Genomic DNA, 13,098 nt, shown 5'->3' on the forward strand with positions numbered 1-13,098 from the left:
CTAGGCCATGGGGTTCGATGCGATCTTGCTCGTCCATCACAGTGGGATAGTCTATAAACACCCTTTGCGAAACTCCCAACGCTCAATTAGCAAGGCTACAAACACTTGTTGGGCGTCAGTTTTTTGCGGGGAGTTATATTAAAAGAAAAAAGAGGTGTACATGAAAGGAAAAGCTGACTGCCTTGAAGAAAGGCAAGATCAACATAGGACATTTACATCCAAACAGAACAAACTTGTTGGGCATCATTGGTAGAGCCATACTCAACATCCTCACAAGTTGATTGCTTAATTAATGCTTGAATATACTGTAGGTTTATAGTGGACCAGTCAACGTTAAGCATGTCATCTTGGCTTATCATTTGTTGGAAGTGTGCCTCCATTCATTTCATTGGCATAATAGAGCTTATCTTGACTATTGGTGTTCTAAAAAGCTAGCATAACATAAAGTCCTAGACTAGATTTGGCTTGTTGCTCCTTTGTTTGTGTAGTGGCTACAAAGGAGAGAGAACGGACATGGGTGCGAAGCCACTTTTGCAAGCTAGTTCCTACAATGGTTTAGAAGATAAAGAAAGAGCAAAAGGATCGTAACCTTATTATAATGAGCACCATCACGAGTAATGTAACCCCCTATTGTTGCCAACATAGAACTACCAAGCTACATATAGTGTCAATGTTGTTGTCACATAGAGTTTTGTGACTACTAATCTATAGGCTCTCTTACTACTAATCTTTGCATAAGTTAACTTCGACAAAGCTTAACCAATGGGTAGTCTAAAGTGACATGATCCATTATGAAAGAATTTGTCTATAGCATGTGCACCTTCAAATAGCCAAGACTAACCGACTTCTAATTCAATCGGCCTTTTGTTTTTAAAAAAACAAAAAAAAACAAAAAAGCAAGAAAAGGGTCATATCAAGATCCCAAATGCTCACATCACAAGCATGAAAAGGCTAATCAAATCCATATGGTCAAGAACATAGGTTTGTGTGTTGGAAAGAGACTTAGTATTAGTGTTTGTATTTTCTTTTAGGAGATGAACTTGTTATTGTTCTTTTTTTTCCATTTTTTCTTTTTGAGGTAGAAACTCTAGTGTTTGGAAATGGATGTCAAGGTGAGAAGTTATGGAAATCAAAGGTTGGTCTTTTGATAATGAACCATCTTTTCCGGAAGTGGATCATAGCGATGTGCACACCATAGTCCTCTTAGAGACCTCCCTCAGGTTGTTGGTAGGTTTGAATTGATGAGGCGTGGTCTTTGCAATTGTTGTTGATTGGGGTCAACATCCTACTTGTGGATATTGATGATTGCAAAATGACATCTAGTGGCATTTGTCCGGAAAAGACCCCTAACAACAAGCTTGAAAAGCAAAGCTTGACACTAAAAGCCTTGGGAAGGGGGGGGGTTTATTTTTTGAAAAAGAACGCAAAGGAGCCGCTTTTCTATTATCCAAGAAATGGGTGCCAAGCTCATTCATATAGTGATGTGTGGGGGTGAGGCAAAGGAAGAGCTGAAAAGAAAGAATGAATGCAAGAGAGAATCAGTTATGAAAAGGAGAGAATTTTGAAAGAAGGGGGGAGGCGTTCAAGACTTCAAGTTCCAACGGACGGTACTAGACTTCACATCACACTTTTATTAAGAGCCAGAGAAACCTAAGTTTTCATTGACTACGCCTTCAATCTCTTGTCGACCTCCACTGTTTAAGAAAAGGAACATTTTTGTTTGATTGTGGTCTTGTGAGACAACCCTCTCCCTTATATCTCATTTATGCAAAACTAAATAACTGCAGATCTTGTGCTTGTCACTCTCAGCCGATCTGATATCAGCCTACCTCACGGGATCTTGCTTCATCTTCTTCCCTGAATTGGGCGTCCTCTTTGTAAGTATGCACCTGATCAAATCTCACCAGGCAAATCTTCACTAGGAATTCTTAATTCTCCTGCCTCTCACCCAGGAAATCTTATTCCTCATGCACCTCACCAATGGATTGCTCTTCACCAGGAAAATATCTACTCTCATGCTGCATTGTTTCGAGATCACAATGATTGCTCTTATTAGGGTCACACTGGTCTGTTCTTCGAACTTCCAAGGTAGTTCTAACTTCTGTTCATCTTCAGACTCTCAAAATCTCTTCACGAGCAACCCACCTTTCTCTTTACCTTCAACCTTCACAACTCATTTCAGCTACAAGTCGCCTCTCATTGTTCAATTTCATAGCAGGCATTCAAGATAACTAGCTATCAGCTCAGAGCATCTTTAAACCTTTATTGGGGGTCCAATGGGACAGCAAGTCGCATTTCTTGTTAACAAGTACATAACCTCTCTCTTTCACTCTGTCTCAGCTGCTAGTCCTCCCGCTCAAAACTCTGAATTCCAGCTTCAATGTTACAGTTATTGTTCCCACAAGACAAGCATGAGAGAATATCCATCTTTCATTTACCATTGAATTTTTCCCAGCGCGCCTTTCAACGCTTAGTGCTTTCCCTCCCAAATTTGCAACCGCCATGAATCAATGGCCGAAGCGTATTCAACGAACCGCCCACATGGCAATCACCCCGCCGTCAATTGATCGGTTTCTACTTTCCATCTACTCTCTATGTGATCTCATTCTCTGCTGTCAGCTTCTGTTTTCACAAGTTGTTCGTGTTGCACGTGAGCTACTGCGGCTTCAAATCTGCGGTTCCGCCCAACGTAAGATCCCATTACTGCCCAACTCTACCACCGTAAAAAGACCGCGTTCACTGCTTGATTCGCGTTTGATCTCGATGGATTGATTTTCAAAGCAGGGTGGCAATTTTCTTTGTTCACTGTTGGTTGTTTATTTATTGTTCGTCTACCGCGATGAAAGTCTTGTAAATATCACACGATCGCGAGATCAGGTGTACCATTGCCAATTCTTCCGTTAACGAAAGTCGTTTTGTTTCGTTACGTGTAAGTCATCAGACGCCAGAGACTTCACAAGGACCCTAATCTTCTTAGAGGTATATCTTTCCCATCAACCCAAATGTCTTTGCAAGAGCTTTTTAGCCAAGGGTACATCCACGGTTCAGGCTTCTTAGGTTAGCCGTGCTCATGATGATCTGGTATCACCGAAATGGGATGGCGTTTAGTAGCAAAGGAAAGGTGGATCACTTGGATGAGGCCCCTATGGGGCAACTAACTTTGCTTTTATTTGACACCTCGAGAGTGTTAGCCACTAGAGACTCAGTGGTGAGTCTGGCTCTGGCCACTGTGGTCGGTAGTCTGTAAGAGTTTATCTCTGTGTAGGTTGATAGCTGTCGATGCGCGTAGGCCTAGGGCATAGTCCCATAAGAGGCCAATTTTCGTACTTCCAAGGTCTTTTTTTAAAGGGCCGGACCCACCCTTTGCAATATACAAGCCGGCATGTTCATCTTATAATTTTTAAAATTTTTTTAAAAACCCAAATCTCTTTAGAAGCTTTTTGGTCCTACCTTGCATTACACAATGAGCAAGAACTCTTCCCCATGCTGCTTACACCGCTCAAAGTTGAGCATTGTAATGTTGAGACTAACCTTGTTGAGTTGAAAATGGCATTTATGAAGCTCGACAGAGATTTTGCTAACTATTTTAACAAATGGCATGGAGGATGAAAGAACATGAGCCAATGGGCATTGTCATGATGAACCAAATAGCCTTACTCGACTAACAGCTCAATGCTACGTTTCAGCATTGAGAACAATGCGGGGACATAGTTCTGGGGCTGGTCTAGCCCACGTGGGGAATCTCTCTAAGGTCAGCAAGTCTATTGTTCACACAACTAGTCCCCAAGTTATACCCGTGTCCAATGAACATGCTCATGATTAGCAAAGAATGTGATTGGCTGTATATTTTGAAAATATGTTGATGATGGGCATTACTTCTTTATCACATTCCAATTTGGCAAGTCTTTCATATTGTGGGGATCTAATGACATGTGTTGACGGTGGGCATTACTTTTTTATCACATTTCAATTTGGCAAGTCTTTCATATTGTGGGGATCTAATGACATGTGTTGGTGGGCATTACTTCTTTATCACATTTCAATTTGGCAAGTATTTCATATTGTGGGGATCTAATGACATGTGTCACTTGACACGTGGCCATTGCATGGCACGACAATTGTAACTGCTAGTTGGCTAACAAGACGCCTCTCGTCCGGTTGTGGACGACAGAAGGCTTTCCCTCTAAGCTGAGCATTTCACATCACCTCTAGTGGAGACGCCATGTTGTACACGGAAGAGTACCACATGGAACAACCAGAGCAGCAACCGAACCCCATTTTTTCATTGATATCACAACTCTCACAGACGAATCAGGCACTCATGAGTCTCTTAGTATCCTATCATGCTTCTACTTCCAATCTACCATCCAAAGACAACGAAGTTCAACCGCCCAAATCGTTTCATGGCCTACTGACAGAAGACGTTATGGTATGGATTGATCACTTCAAAAACATAGAAGATTATCACGCTTGGTCGGATGAGCAAAAAACACTCAAATTGCGCACAGTGCTTGAAGGCATTGTGGCTACCTGGTTCATTCAGCAACACGATTCAGTAAAGCATCATTAGCCGACTTTGAAACATCAATTGCTTCAAAATTTCGCTCATGCTAATGTCACCCAAACCGTTTTGCAACAATTACAAGAATTTGTATCAGAAAGACCATGAACCCGCTGTGCAGTTTGTTGTCAAACTCAACCAGCTTCTCCTTCGTGCTGATTCCATCATGTTGGAAGACATGAAATTGTTTTTTCTCTGACCTAGGCTCTGTCATGACATTTCACGTTGCACAAGAGATGAAGGTCCCAAAACGTTTTATGAAGCAGTACAAATTGCCCAACGAATTGAGTCGTGCATAGCTAGAGAAACATTCGAGGGACCCCTATCATCATCTTCTTTCGCAAACAAGCGAAAATCAACTGTAGATTCTGCGGTGCCAATGGAAATTGATGTGCAGAACGTACAAAACAACTCATGAAATAACCCAAGGAAGCGCTTACCTGATCATAATGAACGTGTGCAATGGGCATCCACACTGTTTCAATAGCAATCGGTAGGGTCATGTGGCTAAGTACTGTCGATCCCTTAAGAACAGTGGACCCGCTATGCAAAACGTTCAAGTTGATGAAGTACCCTCCTTAGCGAAATTGCTAGGAAATGTTTAGGTGGTTAGCTTTTGAGGCCACCCAACCGCAGGTGCAAGCCTCAACAGTACACGATTGGCGTGTTTGTGTGATTCTTGTAGTCCATAATTCTTTCCAATTCAATGTGCTCGTATACACTGGTAGGGAATCGTAAATGAAACAACAAGATTTCTGCCTCAATATGTACAAATAACTCACCCTCTTCACCATCTCTTAAAAAAGAACACAATTTCTTTGGACACCCGCATGCACCACAACGTACAATAAGTTGAAAGTTTTACTCTCAACCACCGCTGTTCTCAAGTATCTAGATTTTCAAAAACCCTTTCTATTACGAACTAAGCTTCCAATGAACGGTTAGGTGCAGTGCTGCTTCAGGATGATAATGGACAAAATTATCCCACTACAGAGGAGTTACTTGAGAGGAGTTACTTGCTATTGTTTGCAAAGCTCCACCCATATCTCCATGGCTTGGACGTCACAATTCAAACAGATCATCGACCACCCATTCCTCTACTCAGAAAAAGACATCCTCCACGGAGATTAATGCGATGGATCTTGGCTCTGCAAGATTATTGCTTCAAGATGCAATTCACATTAAGGAAAAACAATGTCATAGCTGATGCTCTATCTCGCATGCTTGAAGTATAACAAGTCCAACATGTAGATCTTGACCTACATCTCTCTCAATAACCTGAGTTGTCACCCCAATTTTTCAAATTCCCTCTGATGGCTGACTGATTGACCTTGCTACCTTTCCTGCCATGCAACAAGCCGTTACTGAAGTCAGTCAAATCATTGCCAACATTAGGAATCCTAGACCACATCCTGACCAAAAAATATTTCAAATACAAAATAATCTTTTCTTCTTACTTGATGTTACATCTTACCTCTAAGCCCTCTTTGAGCTTGCTCCCTTTGTCAATCCACTAAACCCTCCTCTGCAAAACCTTCTAGACTACTTCAAAGCATACAAGTTTCTAAACCCTTTAAACTGATTTCATGGGATGTCATAGGTCCTTTTCTGCAATCACTTACAGGTAATAAATATATCATTGTTCTAACCAAATATCTAACTCGATGGTGTGTGAAGCTCATGCAGTTCCAGATATTTTTTGCACACACAATTGTGAAGTTTCTCATCGACAATGTAATTTCCTGACATGGATGTCCTACTACATTTCTCTCGGATTAAGGATTAAATTTCAGTTCCAAGTGTTGGCCATCCTCGTGAAGTGTCTTGGCATTAAGTCTACTTTTTCCATTCCGCATCACCACCAGACAATTGGTCTGACTGAACGACTCAACAAGACATTCAAAGCAGATGATACAAGTTTACATCAGTCCCACCCATGATAGGATCATATTCTCCCCTACATCATGCATGCATACAAAACTAATGTCCAAGCTTCAACAAGAATTAGTCCTTTCAAAGCCCTTTATGGTAGTGATCCTCAGTTCCTATCGCAACTTCCAAATCTCATCCTGCAAAAATTCACAGATGCGAATGATTGGTATCGAAATCTTCAATAGGTTCAATCGATTCTTCGATCAACCCTACTTCGCAATCTCCAGATCACACAAACCCGGCAACAATGCAATTACAACACTGGGCGTGGAGATGTCAACTATGACGAAGGTGACCTCGCATCAGTGTATTATCCCATCCACAAGAAAGAGTTGTCCGAAAGCTTTATGCACAATTGGATTGGGCCGCATGAAGTCCTGAAGCAAATCCACTGCTACACGTATAAGCTCAGGCGGATCTCCAGTGGAACATATAACAGATGCACATGTGTGCCACATCAAACCATTTGTTAGGGATTTTAGCTAAGGGGGGAGGTGTGGGGATCTAATGACACGTACGTGGCTGTTACATGGCACAACATTTGTAATTGTTAGTTGGCTAACAAGACACCTCTCGTCTGGTTGTGGATGATAGAAGACTTTCCCTCTAAGTTTAGCATTTCACAATATCTAATGCCACCCAAAGCATGGTGTTTCGTCATTAATGGACACCAAATTCGTGACTAATGGACACCTATCCTTTATAGTTTGTGCTAATTTTTTGTGTCAATGTGGAAAAAATAACTTCTTAGAGGATTGCTTTAAAGTTCGTGCATTCACAACAAGCATGGTGGCAACATTTTGGAACTTGTTAGATATTAATGCTCCACTCTCGTGTAACTATGTGGGAACCAGCTAACTCTACTTGTAAGCCCCCCATATGAGGAGAAGGCATTTGAGTAGCTCGGTTATCTAGTAGGTCCTAGTTTGGACACTAGATGGGGGCTATGTGTGGCCTGATGGCTAGACGGCTTCAAATAGAGTTGGCACACTGCCAACTAGGCTACATGCAAGTGCGGTAAGGCATCCCATGACTGACTCCACTGAGGGTAGACAGAGCATTTCCTGGGGCAGCCCACTCTCAGGCTGCGGGGCCCGTTTGGAGCCCCAGATGATCCTGGATGGCTCTGGGCCGATCGGATACTATAGGTTAGTTGCTCTATTCTGCACCACGGTTCTAACGTGTGGTCGATCGCCTATTTCGGGAACGACCTCCAGTCGGTCGTTTTGGGCCGACTGGGTCGGTCTCCCAATTAGGGCTAACCGACTACAATTGGTGGCTATATAAGAGCAAGCCGGTGAAGCCCATCATCATCACTGGCTACAATTGGAGTCACTTTTTTGGACTCCTTGGGAGCATTTAGAGGGTTGGTTTTGTAAATTTGTTAAATAAAGATCACATTCTCTTTCAAATGGTCCATGAAACATAGCAAGGGGACGACACTCTCTAAGTTGAAGTTTGATCATTTGGTTGAACCCCTACATCTAGCATTATCTCTTCTTGCTTGGCATCTTCCAAGATCATGGCAGTCCATGAAACCACATCACACAGGAGCGCACGTCTAAGAGGCAGTGCCATCTATTGTATCAATTTTACAGTAATCAATTTTTGGATTCTCCATACTATCAGCTTTTCTCTCTTGCATACGAGATCCTATTATCTGTTGTGAGCACAGACGTTGTATTGTTTTCTTACATGGTATCAGAGCTTGAGCTCTAGCAAGAAGATTTGGTAGTGTGTTTCTGTTTGTGAGCAGATTGTGAGAGATGGCCCAGCCCGCAAGACTGCGAATCCCACCGTTTGGTGAAAGCGAAATTTGGACGACACTAACTATCCACTCTAGAAGTTCAAGATGAAGACCATCCTAAGCACATATGAGATTTGGGATACTGCTACTGGGGTGGACGTGAAGCCGTTATGAGACCGAATCTAGCCAATGCAGGACAACAGATAGTACGAACTGCGGATGAGATTCTCACGTGGACAAGAAGAAATGCAGATGCGCTGTGTTCTATTGTCTGCAGTGTAAGTGATTTTGTCATGGCGTTAATTCAACATGTCACCATAGCAGAGGAGAAACTGTCTGAGTCTGAAATGGCAGAGAAGTTCATCACTTGGGTGAAGAATCTGTGCAATCAGATGACTGTGATTGGCATCACCATCACCAGCGAGAATCTAGCATGAAGGTGCATACGGATTCTCCCACCCAAAGTACGACGGTCTTGTTACGACATTGAATACGCAAAACAGAATTCCACCCCTCAACTTTGGAAATTTCAGTGCAATGCTTCTAGAGGAGGAGATGCATCAAAAGATGAGGACTGGAGAAGATTCGGCTTTCTCGGCTGGATCAAAGAAAGGTAAGGCTAAGGACTCTAGTAACCCATCTTCTTCTGATGATAAAAAGAGAAAGAAGATCAACTGCTTCTATTGCAACAAGGCAAGGCACAAGCAGAATGAGTGCCGGAAGAAGATTGCAGATGAGAAGAACGGAGTGAAGAAAGAGTCCAGCAAAAGCGCACAGGCAGTACTAGTAGAGTTGTTCGTAGCAATTGAGGAGATTTGCATAAAGGCAGTTCATGTACCTGCAGATGAACCTTGGATTATTGACAGTGGTGCATCGCGCCATTGGACCAGTCGGAAGGATTGGTATACCTCTCTACATCCAGTAGGGAATGACATCCTGGTAGCAGTCGACAATGATGCAAAATGTCCAGCAAAAGGAAAAGGTACCATTGCTCTCAAGTTAGATGAGTTGTAAAATAGTTTTTCCGATGTTCTTTATGTGCCAGATATCAAGAGGAACTACTTGTCCATTTCTGCGATCACGGATCGAGACCTCAAAGTTCACTTCGATAAGAATGGCACACAGATTTTGGATCTTGAAGGGAAGGTCATTGGTAAAGGTACATGACGCAACAACATCTACGAACTCTCAGCTTTCAGTGCTCGAGCTGATGTGAGCAACACTAAGCTATGGCATGAGAGGTTTGGTCATCTAAACCTTAGTTCTTTAAAGGAGATGCATAAAAGGGGAATGATTGCAGACCTACCAGAAATTACAGATTTGCCTGATGTATGTGAAGCTTGCATGATGGGCAAGCAGCATCGGCAGCCCTTTCCTAAAGAGGCCAGTAGGACAAAGGCTCCTCTAGAGCTCATTCACACGGACCTCTGCAAAAAGACAGAGATGGAAGCTTTGGGTGGTTCCTACTACTTCATGACGCTGATCGACGACTACAGTAGAAGGATATGGATATACTTCCTAAAGACTAAAGATGAGGCTTTTAGTAAGTTCAAAGAATGGCATGTAATGGTCGAGAAAGAAACGGGGAGGAAGGTGAAGAAGTTGAGATCAGAAAGAGGTGGTGAGTTCACATCAAGTGAATTCAAAAGTTACTGCAAAAGTCACAGGATCAAGAGGCAGAAACCCCTACCATATACATCATAGCAAAATGGAGTAGCAGAGCGCAAGATGCACATCATCTGCGAAATGGGCAGGCGTATGACGAAAGGAAAAGATTTGCCAAAGACTTTCTGGGCTGAAGCATGTAACACGACAGTTTACATTCTGAATCATAGCTACACGAAGGCTATGAACGGGATGACTCCACTGTAGGCCTTTTCTGGTAAGAAACCTTCAGTTGCACATTTCAGAGTTTTTGGATGTGACTGTTTTGTGCATGTCCCTGATGCTAACATGACCAAATGGGAACCGAAGAGCCGGAAGTGTATTTTATTAGGCTTCAGTGAAGAGGCGAAGCATTACCGTCTCTATAATCATGTTACCAAGAAGGTAATAGTAAGTCACGATGTGGTCTTCTTAGAATAGCCGCATCAATTGGAGGAGCATGCTTCCTTCCCAGACAACCAGAACCAGGATATCCATCCAGTACAACCACCAACAGTAGACCAGACTCCCCCAACGATGCATGGGAGGATTCAAGATAAAGAAGCGGAAGAAGAGCCTATAGAACGACAACGGCAACGGCCATTCCCGAAGTGGGCAAAGCAACTTTTGGATGGTAGAGAACCTCCAGCCATTGAGGAGGAACCATCCGAACACCGCCGGTCCAAGAGATTAGAGGAGCAAAGTAGGGTGTAGGAACACTTGGTCAACTACGCTTTGATGACAGAGGCGATTCGTGCTAAAGAACCCAAGTGTCTTGAAGAAGCACAGGGTGATGATAGGTGGATGGAGGCTATGCAGTCATAGTATGGCTCCATAATGAAAAACAACACTTGGGACCTTGTGGATCGACCACCAAAATGCAAGGTAATCGGCACCAAGTGGGTGTACAAGACCAAGTGCAAGTCCGATGGCACATTGGATAAGTACAAGGCTCGGCTCGTGGCAAAAGGATTCGCACAGGTACATGGTTTTGATTATCAAGATATTTTTGCTCCCACATCTCGACTAACCACAATTCATAGTGTTTTAGACTTAGCAGCATGGGAAAGTTGGCCCGTGTTTCAAATGGATGTAAAATCTACCTTTCTGAATGGAGATCTCAAGGAGGAGGTATACGTGGAACAACCACCAGGTTTTGTGATCCCCGGTTTAGAAGGTAAAGTCTGTAAACTAAAGAAGGCACTTTACGAGCTGAAACAGATCCCACGAGCATGGTACCAGTGGATTGATGCCTACTTTCTGCAAAACGGGTTTAGGAGGAGCCCATCTGATGCAAATTTGTATATCTACAGAGGAGGAGGCAGGTGTATGATCGTGGTCCCTTATGTGGACGACCTTGTCATAACAGGGAATCATGAAGAGAAGATATCACAAACAAAGCATTTGCTAGGAAGAGAGTTTGAAATGACAGACCTCAGACTGATGCATTTCTGTTTGGGGATTGAAGTTTGGCAAGAGCCAAAATAGATCTTCATTTCATAGTTGAAGTATGTTGGAGAGATACTGAAGGCATTTGGCATGGCTGAGTGCAAGACAATTGGCACTCCTATGGAGGTTGACGTGAAGCTCTCAAACGAGGATTCATCACCACTGGTGGACGAAGCGAAGTACAGAAGGCTTGTGAGAAGTTTGATTTACTTGTGCAACACACGGTCCCGGACATCAGTTTTGTGACTGGTGTACTATGCAGGTTTTCCAATAAGCCTCGAGAGAACCATTGGAGGGCAAGTATGCAAGTGCTGAAATACATCAAAGGCACACTTGATTATGGCATCACCTATACCAAGGGCAATACCTTGACCGGATTTTGTGACTCGGATTGGGCAGGAGACGTGGATAGTAGGAGATCAGTGACAGGTTACTGTTTCTCACTTAGATCTGGAGTTGTGTCATGGGTTAGCAAGAAGCAACCCATAGTTGCTCTTTCTTCTACCGAGGCTGAGTATAAATCAGCATGGTTTGCCTCTTGTGAAGCAGTGTGGTTGAGGAGGATTTTTAGGGGACATGGGTGCAATGCAGAACAAGCCTACGCAGTTATCATGTGACAATCAGAGTTGCATAGCAATTGCAAAGAACCCTGTGTTCCACGCTCACACAAAACACATTGAGATTCAATGTCACTTTGTACGCGAGCTCATCATGGATGGAGAGGTCGACTTAGTGTATTTTTCAACTACAGAGAATGCTGTGGACATCTTCATGAAGGCTCTTAGAAGAGACTTGCTGGAGAGGCATCTTCATTGACTTGGCATTGGGCCGAAAAAGTAAGTTCACTTGCGGGTGGACATTGAGGGGGGGTGTTAGATATCAATGCTCCACTCTCGTGTAACTACATGAGAACCAGCTAACTCTACTTGTAAGCCCCCCATATGAGGAGAAGGCATTTGAGTAGCTCGGTTATCCGGTAGGTCCTAGTTTAGACACCAGATGGGGGCCATATGTGGCCTGATGGCTGGACAGCTTCAGATAGAGTTGGCACACTACCAACTAGGCTACATGCAAGTGCAAGAAGGCATCCCATGACTGACCGCACTGAGGGTAGACAGAGCATTCCTCAGGGCAGCCCACACTCGGGTTGCGAGGCCCGTTTGGAGCCCCAGATGATCTCGGATGGCTCTGGGCCGAACGGAGACTGTAGGTTAGTTGCTCTATTCTGCGCCACGGTTCTAACGTGTGGTCGGTGGCCTATTTCGGGACCAACCTCCAGTTGGCCGTTTTGGGCTGACTGGGTCGATCTCCCAATTGGGTCTAACCGACTACAACTGGTGGCTATATAAGAGCAAGCCTGTTAAGCCCATCATCATCACTGGCTATAGCAACCCTAATTCCTTAGCATCCAGCCTCCGTCTCTACTGTTTCCAGCATGCCATCAAAGCTACTCACACAGGAGGGCACGGTTGGGAGGCAGCGCCATCTATTGTATCAATTTTCCGCTAATCAATTTTTGGATTCTCCATACTATCAACTTTTCTCTCTTGCATACGAGATCCTTTTATCTATTGAGCATAGACGTTGTATTGTTTTCTTATAGAACTATCAAGACCTTGAGCAGTACCTTGTCTTTTATGAAAATGCTAACATGATGTGCTCCTTAGTGCATTTGAACAAAACGTTCATAAATCGTCCTTCCATTCCTCCATGGTTCTCAAGATAATACCAAATTCCAATAGAGCTTTCAAAGAGAGGTTCAAGC

The 13,098-nt window shown here is 43.4% G+C and overlaps 1 pseudogene; it reads left to right on the forward strand.

The window, feature by feature from the left end:
* Positions 1-4,222: 4,222 nt before the first annotated feature.
* LOC147884325 (uncharacterized) lies at positions 4,223-4,979 on the forward strand (annotated as a pseudogene).
* The last annotated feature ends 8,119 nt before the right edge of the window (positions 4,980-13,098 follow it).

The sequence above is a fragment of the Dipteris shenzhenensis genome, chromosome 27 (assembly GCF_047967505.1).
Source record: "Dipteris shenzhenensis isolate YYH24624 ecotype China chromosome 27, Dip_SZ_1.0, whole genome shotgun sequence".
Taxonomy (NCBI): domain Eukaryota; kingdom Viridiplantae; phylum Streptophyta; class Polypodiopsida; order Gleicheniales; family Dipteridaceae; genus Dipteris; species Dipteris shenzhenensis.